A 10,555-nucleotide genomic window follows, 5' to 3' on the forward strand; every position below is an offset into this window, starting at 1 on the left:
CTGTGTGTCAACCTTACATCATAACTCCTAGGCTAATTACTATGTATAGGTTGTGCATTAAAGTGCCTATGTTGGTTACTAAAGGTATAATAGGAGTAGAAATTAAAAAAGTGCCAGTAAAAAGTTTTTGATCTATATGCAGGGCATAATCATGAAGTTATTTTTATAATGAATTATTATCTACTTATATAAATAATTAAAACTGTTTGCAGGGATCATATCTTGACCTGATTCTGCAAAATATCAGAACCAAAATATTACTACTAGTGAATAAACATGAATTAATTTAAAACATGTAAGTTTAATATAATAGATACTGAATACACTGATGAGCCAAATTATTAGGACCACCCCCTCCCCAAAAAGTGCATGGCAATGCATGTTTTATATCAGGCGTGTCACAGTCAGGGATAGAATAAATAGACTGCCTTTATTTGTCATATATATATACAGTGTATCACAAAAGTGAGTACACCCCTCACATTTCTGCAGATATTTTATTATATCTTTTCATGGGACAACACTATAGAAATAAAACTTGGATATAACTTAGAGTAGTCAGTGTACAGCTTGTATAGCAGTGTAGATTTACTGTCTTCTGAAAATAACTCAACACACAGCCATTAATGTCTAAATGGCTGGCAACATAAGTGAACATGTCCAAATTGTGCCCAAAGTGTCAATATTTTGTGTGACCACCATTATTATCCAGCACTGCCTTAACCCTCCTGGGCATGGAATTCACCAGAGCTGCACAGGTTGCTACTGGAATCCTCTTCCACTCCTCCATGATGACATCACGGAGCTGGTGGATGTTAGACACCTTGAACTCCTCCACCTTCCACTTGAGGATGCGCCACAGGTGCTCAATTGGGTTTAGTCCATCACCTTTACCTTCAGCTTCCTCAGCAAGGCAGTTGTCATCTTGAAGGTTGTGTTTGGGGTCGTTATCCTGTTGGAAAACTGCCATGAGTTTTCGAAGGGAGGGGATCATGCTCTGTTTCAGAATGTCACAGTACATGTTGGAATTCATGTTTCCCTCAATGAACCGCAGCTCCCCAGTGCCAGCAACACTCATGCAGCCCAAGTCCATGATGCTACCACCACCATGCTTGACTGTAGGCAAGATACAGTTTTCTTGGTACTTCTCACCAGGGCGCCGCCACACATGCTGGACACCATCTGAGCCAAACAAGTTTATCTTGGTCTCGTCAGACCACAGGGCATTCCAGTAATCCATGTTCTTGGACTGCTTGTCTTCAGCAAACTGTTTGCGGGCTTTCTTGTGCGTCAGCTTCCTTCTGGGATGACGACCATGCAGACCGAGTTGATGCAGTGTGCGGCGTATGGTCTGAGCACTGACAGGCTGACCTCCCACGTCTTCAACCTCTGCAGCAATGCTGGCAGCACTCATGTGTCTATTTTTTAAAGCCAACCTCTGGATATGACGCCGAACACGTGGACTCAACTTCTTTGGTCGACCCTGGCGAAGCCTGTTCAGAGTGGAACCTGTCCTGGAAAACCGCTGTATGACCTTGGCCACCATGCTGTAGCTCAGTTTCAGGGTGTTAGCAATCTTCTTATAGCCCAGGCCATCTTTGTGGAGAGCAACAATTCTATTTCTCACATCCTCAGAGAGTTCTTTGCCATGAGGTGCCATGTTGAATATCCAGTGGCCAGTATGAGAGAATTGTACCCAAAACACCAAATTTAACAGCCCTGCTCCCCATTTACACCTGGGACCTTGACACATGACACCAGGGAGGGACAACGACACATTTGGGCACAATTTGGACATGTTCACTGTGGGGTGTACTCACTTATGTTGCCAGCTATTTAGACATTAATGGCTGTGTGTTGAGTTATTTTCAGAAGACAGTAAATCTACACTGCTATACAAGCTGTACACTGACTACTCTAAGTTATATCCAAGTTTTATTTCTATAGTGTTGTCCCATGAAAAGATATAATGAAATATTTGCAGAAATGTGAGGGGTGTACTCACTTTTGTGATACGCTGTATATGCAGGTGTATAGTACAACAAAATTCTTTCATCGCATATCCTTCACCATATCATTGTATGGTGCCCCTGAAGCAGAGAGGGTTAAGAGCCTTGCAAGGCAGCAGGGCAGAGTCGGGATTCAAACTTTCAACCTTAGGATTGATAGCCCAGAGCTCTACCCACTAGACTAGCACTGACCCATAAATGTTGGGCTTATAGTAGTTATTCTGTAGCTATTCGTAGTAAACATGTTGGATGCTGCAGAAGTGGTCAGCCACAATGACCTGAGTGACTTTGATAAGGACAAGCCAGCACCACCAACAGGTTGTTGAGTGGCCAAGACTCATTGATGCCAGAGGACAAGAAGGTTATGGCGTCTGGTACAGATCAACAGAACAGTTACTGTGGCTCAAACCGCAGATCATTTTAATACTGGTCAAGAAGTGAATGTGTCACAGGCTAGTCAGAGTGCCCAGTCAGTGTTAACTCCTGTCTGTCTGATAAATCATTTGTAATATAAAAATACAAAAAAGCACCTGACCATGCCGTGAGAGCTTTGTTTAGGAATATTATTGCAGTGGAGCTGGCGCTGTCGAGTCTATAGGGAACCTTTTTAGCATTTGAGAATCATTACAAGAGTCTTTTCTCTTGTCTCGTTCTCTGATGTGCAAGTTGTAGCCTGCAGCAAGGTGACACTAGTACGTGAACGAGAAAAATACAAAGACCCGAGAGAGAGAGAGTGAGAGAGTGAGAGTTAGAGAGTAGCTTTGCTCATAATCCAAGTCTGAGCCCTGTTTATAGTGACTGATCAAAATCTGCTCATGATTAGGAAATATTACCGTATATGGTTGCAGCAGTTTCAGAGCTAGCAAGCTCAGCTAGCTGTGTAGTGCAGGCTATCTAATAAGTGTCAGTCAAGCAAGCATTACCAACTGTGGGGTTGTTTGAGTTGATGAAGCAGCCACTTTCAAGAGAGATATGATGCATCTATTCCCAGTGTCTCCAAGGGTTTCCTTTAGGGCTTTGGTTTCCTTCAACCTTCCAAAAACATGTGAAGGTTGGATCGTCTACCACATATCGCTTCTAGGTGTGAGTGAATAAATGGTGGCCGTAATGAAGTGGATCGATTAGACTGGCTGTAGACCTAGTTTGGCCCTTCTTGGGATCCATCCTGTGTCTATCAACTACACATGTTCACAACATAAAATGGGACGGCACAATGGCCTCACAGCAAGAAAGTCCTAGGTTTGATTCCCAGGTGGAGGAATTCAGGTCCTTTCTGTGTGGAGTTTGCATGTTCTCCCCGTGTCTGCGTGGGTTTCCTCCGGGAGCTCCGGTTTCCTCCCACAGTCCAAAGACATGCAAGTGAGGTGAATTGGTGATACAAAATTGTCCATGACTGTGTTTGACATTAAAAACTTGAACTGATGAATCTTGTGTAACCAGTAGCTACCTTGTGGATCGAATTATTTTCCACCCGGCGCTTGAATGACACAGTGGTAAACTGCTCAAGCCCACTCCTGCTGCGATTCAGGGTTCGAAGGTGTAACCAGTAACTACCTTGTGGATGGAATTATTTTCCACCCGGCACTCGAATGACACAGTGGTAAATTGCTCTAGCCTACTCCTGCTGCGATTCAGGGTTTGAAACCTCAGCAGTGCTACTGGCAGACATGATTTTCTATGTCGTGAGGGGGGGAGGCGTCCTGTCCTAGGTGTGTTACTGTGGTAAAACCTGAAAATAAATATGTTCACGATTCAGCTTATTAACTATATTATCTATATATTTTTATGATTTTTACCCATCTACACACAGGGTGCCAATTATTCTGCATCATACTTAGCGGAACGGTGGCTGAGTGGGTAGCACTGTCGCCTCACAGCAAGAAGGTCCTGGGTTCGATCCCCAGGTGGGCTGGTGTGTGGAGTTTGCATGTTCTCTATACTGTGTTTGATATAACCTTGTGAACTGATGAATCTTGTGTAATGAGTAACTACCGTTTCTGTCATGAATGTAACCAAAGTGTAAAACATGACGGTAAAATCCTAATAAACAAACAAACAAGCATTCTAAACCTTAGCCTGGTTATGGACTTCCAGCATACTTAGCTGTTAAATTTCAGGCATATACTTTACCAAGCTTGACACTTAGCCAAACACACAATGGCCACGACTGGACTGGGTCTCTCCCTTCCTGTAATTCACTCCTGGCGTCATCAGTGGTGAGAGAAACGTCACTGACGTAGCCAGAAAGCAGACCTTATTACTGTTTTCCTTACACACATGCATTTTTCTCCCACAGCTACATAAATTTTTATACGCTAATCTCTCACTCTCATGTGGGCCATGTATTTTTTTAAATGTATTTTTTTCCGTTTATAAGGGTTTGACCTTGAGTTCTGCATGAATAGAGATAAAGAAAAAAACACTCATGTATGTGCATACTGCAAGAGAATTTTAATGCAGTGGTTATTTCATTGATTCTGCTCTCAGCTTTAAGGCTAGACTATGAAGACCCATTATTGGAAAACAATGTTGATTTGATTTACCGAGGCTATAAATCCAGGGTTAAGCAGATTCCAGGAATTTTTTAATGATAGGAAAGAGATGACTTAAAAAGGAAAAAGATTCTGCATTGAAATACTTAAAGCATTCAATAAATAAATAATAATAATAATGGTAGACGATATAAAATGTCTTTTTTGCCAGTTCCAAGTTTTAATAATTAAACACAGTGGAGATTTTTGCCATTCGTATTTGCACAAACTGCTGGGAAAAATACATATTATGATACCTGCAATGGGGTGGCACGGTGGCTCGGTCGCCTCATAGCAAGAAGGTCCTGGGTTTGATCCACAGGCAGGGCGGTTCGGGTCCTTTCTGTGCGGAGCTTGCATACTCTCCCCGTGTCTGTGTGGGTTTCCTCCGGGAGCTCCAGTTTTCCTCCCAAAGTCCAAAGACATGCAAGTGAGGTGAACTGGAGACTCTAAATTGTCCAGGACTGTGTTTGATATATGCAGTCATGTTAATTGGAGACACTGAATTGCCCTATAGGTGAATAGATGTGTGTGTGTATGTGTGTGTGTATGTGTGTCTACCCTGCGATGGACTGGCATCCCGTCCAGGGTGTTACTGTGTGACCCTAATTGGATAAGCGGTTAAAAAAGTGAGTGAGTGAGTGATACCTGCAATCATTTACATGACACAATGGCACTTAAGCACTCATGTGGTGCAACGGTCTGTTAACCACCAACACTGGGATCTGGGTTTGAATCTCACCGGTACTATCATCCGGCTGGGCGTCTACACAGACATGACTATCTTTGTCTAAGGGATGTTTGAAGCTTCAATCCTTGTTAAACTGGATCTGCTGCACCCCCGAGCTGACATTGCAAACTTGTCTCTTCGAATCTAAGCTTTGCCACCAGCAGGCTGGGCACCTATGTGAACAAAGATTGGCTCGTTCACAGGGAGGGTGCTGGAGGGGATTCCTTATAACTGATGCAAATATGACCTCTGCTGGCTGATTGATGGCGTCTGCACAGAGACGGGGGATGATGTGATCAGGGTGTGATCATAGCTGACCACATATGTACTCACCTCGTGCAGGTGAAATGATGCAGTCGGCTTCTGTACACGTGTCGGAGGGGGCGTGTGTTAGTCAGTGTTAGCTCTCCTTAGTCAGAATGGAGGTCAACATCAGTAGAGAGAAAGCATAATGCAGTTGGGTAATTGGATATGGCTACATTAAAAAAGCAGACTATGCACTAAAAGAACCAAGAAAATATTTCACAACTATAAATAATTAGTAACTAGTGATAAATCAATAAGCCGTTTAAGACATACCCACTATTAGGAGCCATGAGGAATGCATTTACTCCTTTGCATATCCTTGTATCGTGATCAGAGTCACAGTGGGTGCTCCAAGAAGATAATACCTAGGGTATGACACACTAACACATCACTTGCTCAGTTACTAGGGGCAATTTACAGTAGCCAGTTTACCTAGTGGGATGTCTTTGGTAGGTAAGGGGAAAATCCAAATAAAATCCATGCAGACCTGGGGAGAACATTTCAGCGACTGATTTACATTTACATTTTCGGCATTTAGCAAACGCCGTTATCCAAAGTGACTTACATTACAGTTACAGTATACAGTCTAAGCAATTGAGGGTTAAGGGCCTTGCTCAAGGACCTAACAGCAGCAACTTGGCAGTAGTGGGGCTTGAACCAGCAACCTTTTGATTACTAGTCCTGTACCTTAACCACTAGGCTACAGCTTGCACCCACACTACATGCTAACAAATGTAACTAATACAACATAATTCGTAGAGTTCTACATGGAAATGAATATCTTCATCATTTATGCTAAGAATTACCAGTGCAAGGGTTATACCATGGAGTCAGAATTCAGCACAGCACCAGCTTGTCTCTGTCTTGCCAGTGTCTGATATCCACATATGCAGCGTTATCTTTATTTTCACAGCAAACGTCAGTTGTTTTCTTTTGAAAAAGACAATGCTGCCAGCATTGATCGTGCTTGTCAGCAAGTTATTCAAATCCCTGGTCAGCATCAGTTCAATATCCAGACCATAAAAGTATTCATGAGGTTTTAAAATGACTCATTAGCCAGTCATGAGCATGTATTCAATCATACAGGTCGACATGAGCATCTCAAGCATTTAGATACAAGCGAGGCAGTTGGAAAAATCTAGACTGCTCACATTTTTTTGAAGTTCAGAAGTTCTGGACTTGGAGATTAGTGAGTCGTTAATGTGACTTAGTTTGGCTTTAACCCTGTTAGGTCGGATAATTAATGAGATTTTGGATCCTTCCTGGACAATAAAGCTCTGCAGCTTGTGTAATTTGATTAGTTATTTTTTGAAGCAGTTGGTATTTCCTGTGGTGTACACAGTGTAGAAATGTAGACCCTGCACAGTGTAAGAAGTATTGTAGGATTATGTGCCCTGGTTGTTTGGGGCTGTTCTTCCTTATTAAGTGTTGTTTTTGATAAGGGAGCGATTAGATTGGAGTCTTCCTGTTCAGAATTGTTGATTGTTTAGAATTGTATTTATAGTAAAAGAGGTGACTTACGGGATCAGTGCACTTTAGGACTTTCGGTTTCAAACGAGTGGGGATTTTTGGAACATAATGGGTGGCTGCAGCTGCATACCCATCCCAACATGAATTCGGATGCCCAGCACTAAGGCACACACATACGCACCTATACACACAAGCCTTCTCCTTTACATACTTTGTGTCCAGAGAGGCAGGAAAGAAACACCAAGTGCTTCCTGTAGGTTTTCCATGAATTCCCCCATTCCCTTCCTTCATAGTCTATGCTTTACGTCACACACACACAAAGCAGGGTGGGGACAACTTAGGGGTCAATGTCTGGCAAGTTTGTCTTAACATATACAGCTAAAGTAAATCTAATTCACAGTACTATTTAGACTCTTTACTCAATATTTTGCAAAAGCATCTTTGGTGGCTGCAAGTCTCTACAAGCTCTGCACACTTAGATTTGGGCAGTTTAACCCATTATTTATGACTGCATTACCCAGGGTTGTGGTTGTTTTCATTGCATTTTAGAAAATGTCCCACCTTATCTCGAAATGGGGTTATATTTGTTAGTATATATTATATGAATATATTACGCTCAGCCCTTTTCATCTTTCTGTTAACACAAAGTCTGGGCTTTGATTGGACCACTTAAGGGCCCAAAAGAGACTTGCCAGAGATTTGTTTTGGCTCTATGCTTTGGGTTATTGTCATGTAAACCCCTGCCCCACTCTAACTTTGTTTTTTCCTTAAGATTGTTTTCTTTATTTAGCTGCATTTATCTCTTCCTCAATTTGTATCAGTCTCCTTGTCCCTGCCGCTAAGAAACACACCCAAACGATGATGCTTCCACTACCATTTTTTACCGTATAATATGCAGTGCCTGTTTTTCACCACACATATTCTTGCTGTTTTGCATATAGAGTATGATTCTCATTACATCAGACCAGTGAACCTTTTTCTTCTTATTCATTTAAAATTCTTTTTTAATATTTTCTGAATATTTTCTGAATTCACTGTATAGCAAGATATATCTGAACAGTGTATTGGGATGCATGTAGAATTCTTTGTAACAAAATGTAATTGATGCATGATTCAATTTCTACTTTACTTCTGAATTTTATTTTTACCCATCTTTACCAAGAGTACCAGTAATTCTAAAGCAGACTGTATGAATTAGATAAAGTTGACTTTGACACTCCCTGCCACTTCAAATATTAGAAAAAAATAGCAGCGTTTAGATGCAAACAAAGCATGTTTAACTTGTGTCTTAGATCCATGGATTAATTAGAGACCTCTTAGTATCAAGTGCACTTTGGGTAAACCCGAGCGGGACTGAAAGGGATCTGGTGTAGGAAAGCATGGTGAGGTAACATCCTGAAGAGTGATGGATATCATCAGCAGATGTGAACAGGAAAAGGGGGAAGGAAGGGGAGGGGAGGGACAGGTTGGACTGAACTCTGTTCTGTCATTATTCTCGTTAGAAGGAGCTCTCAGAGGACTAATATTAGTGAAGTACAGAATGTGCTGCTTCTGTACAATACAGAGCTTTTGCTATACATACCAAACTTTACCCAGTTGCTAACCCAAGATGATCAGTTGTTTAGATCTAGTACAAAGGCAACATTCTAAGGATGTTGTTCAGCTAACGCTCTTTTAAAACGTGTGGATGCAAAGGCAACTGCACTTAGGTTCTAAGATATATTTTTAGTCTTTATTTGAATAAAGCAAGAGGCTTCTCCAGAAGGTTTATTTTATCCCCTGGGTGCCACACATGCTTGAAGAAAGCACCTATACCTCAGTATAAAGGGCCTTGCTCAGGGGCCTAACAGTGGCAATTTGTCAGCGCTTGGGTTTGAACTAGCCACTTAACCACTAAGCCATTACTACCCTGTTGATCTAAAATCATGATTATCATTAGCTACATGCTCAAATATGTTCAAATTTATAGTATAAAACTGGAGCTGCAGTAAAATATGCCTGGAAGTGTATGCATTTGTAGAAAAGCTGCAATAAGAGAGTTTCTGTCCAGAAAAGCCAGCACTTTTGATCATGTAAGACCATAAACTGACTATTTATACTAAACATTCTGTGGTTTGGAGTCTAAACTAGTTATGTGCTGTATGTATGCCATACAGTGTTATCAAAGAGTGCTCTAACTATATGACAGGACACAAAATAATAAACCAATACTAGCATTACAGTTTTAGCAAAAAATATATTAAATATACAGTAGGGGAAAACAAGTTTTTATCACACATCTGTTTACTATACATCCAGTTCATATGTCCACTTTACATACACACACACACATAATTTATGTAAAACTCTCAGAGACAAAATTAATGAACATCATCTAAATGGAAAAGTTAATGAAGAGTCTATACCTTAAACATCCTTTTACACAAAAAAATTTGGCTTTCACCAACAGTTCACCCAATATCAACCAAAATCAGAAAATACCAAGGTATTTACCTAGATCATGGATTAATCGAATTTCCCATAAACAAGAAGACAATACCTTTTACCTACCCTATGGAAAGCATAAGAATATCATAACCCATGTCAATGGGTCTCAGAGAATTTTTTTTAACACGGGTGCTCTAAGAAAAAAAAGGTTATATACCGCTGGTCTAGGGGAACTTCACTTGGTTAAATCTCTTCTAATTTGAAATACCCTACAATGTCAGAATGTCACGTTGACATCTTTGACCATGTTTATTTTAATTGACCATTTTATTTCTAGTGAACCACAGACATGTATCATACTGTGTATGTAATATGAAAATATTACATTAAAAGCTTGATTTTATGGACATACAACAAGTTTGTGCTGTGTTTACATTGTGTTGCATTGCTCGTTATGAACCATGTTGCAGTTTCCTATGAACCGAACACTTTCACTCCCTATAGTTTCACTTAGACCGGCCCACTTCCCTGCGTAGTCCACTTTACAGGGAACTATTGGGGTGATTGGGATGCACCCATCAGTCAATAAAATAAAAACAAGACAACACTGCCAAACATAAATCCAAAAGAACAGAACTAGTTTCTAATTATAGCTTTGCCAATTTCCCAGCTTCCTATTTAAACCTGAAATCGTATTAAATATTTATGGAGGGTTTTGAAATTTCCAGTCAGTCATGGGGAAATATTCCTTTACTGTTGCATAAATGCTTGATATAGTTCCCATATCTCACATCTATAAACAGTGTGCTCTACAGAGTTGTGTACACTTTCTTTACCATTACCTTTACCTTTACCTTACCAACCAGCCTTTCACCAGCCTTTTGTTTGTTGCTGTTTGCTGGCTTATGCAATAATGCATTAAATAACCCTCATTTTTAAGGGATATTTTGTTTCCTCATAGTATATTAAGTGCGTTTCTGTGTTGCTTATATAGTTTATTTATACTTAAATAGCACTCACCACCAATATGGAATTGTTTGATATATTTGTCTGAACAGTTTATTTCATACCCCATTGAATTT

At 40.6% G+C, this 10,555-nt stretch overlaps 1 protein-coding gene across 2 annotated transcripts in view; it reads left to right on the forward strand.

Moving 5' to 3' along the window:
* Window positions 1-10,555, forward strand: part of rapgef5a (Rap guanine nucleotide exchange factor (GEF) 5a) — a 117,945-nt gene that overhangs the window by 61,771 nt on the left and 45,619 nt on the right. The window lies entirely within an intron of this gene.

Source organism: Trichomycterus rosablanca, chromosome 2, assembly GCF_030014385.1.
Source record: "Trichomycterus rosablanca isolate fTriRos1 chromosome 2, fTriRos1.hap1, whole genome shotgun sequence".
NCBI classification, from domain to species: domain Eukaryota; kingdom Metazoa; phylum Chordata; class Actinopteri; order Siluriformes; family Trichomycteridae; genus Trichomycterus; species Trichomycterus rosablanca.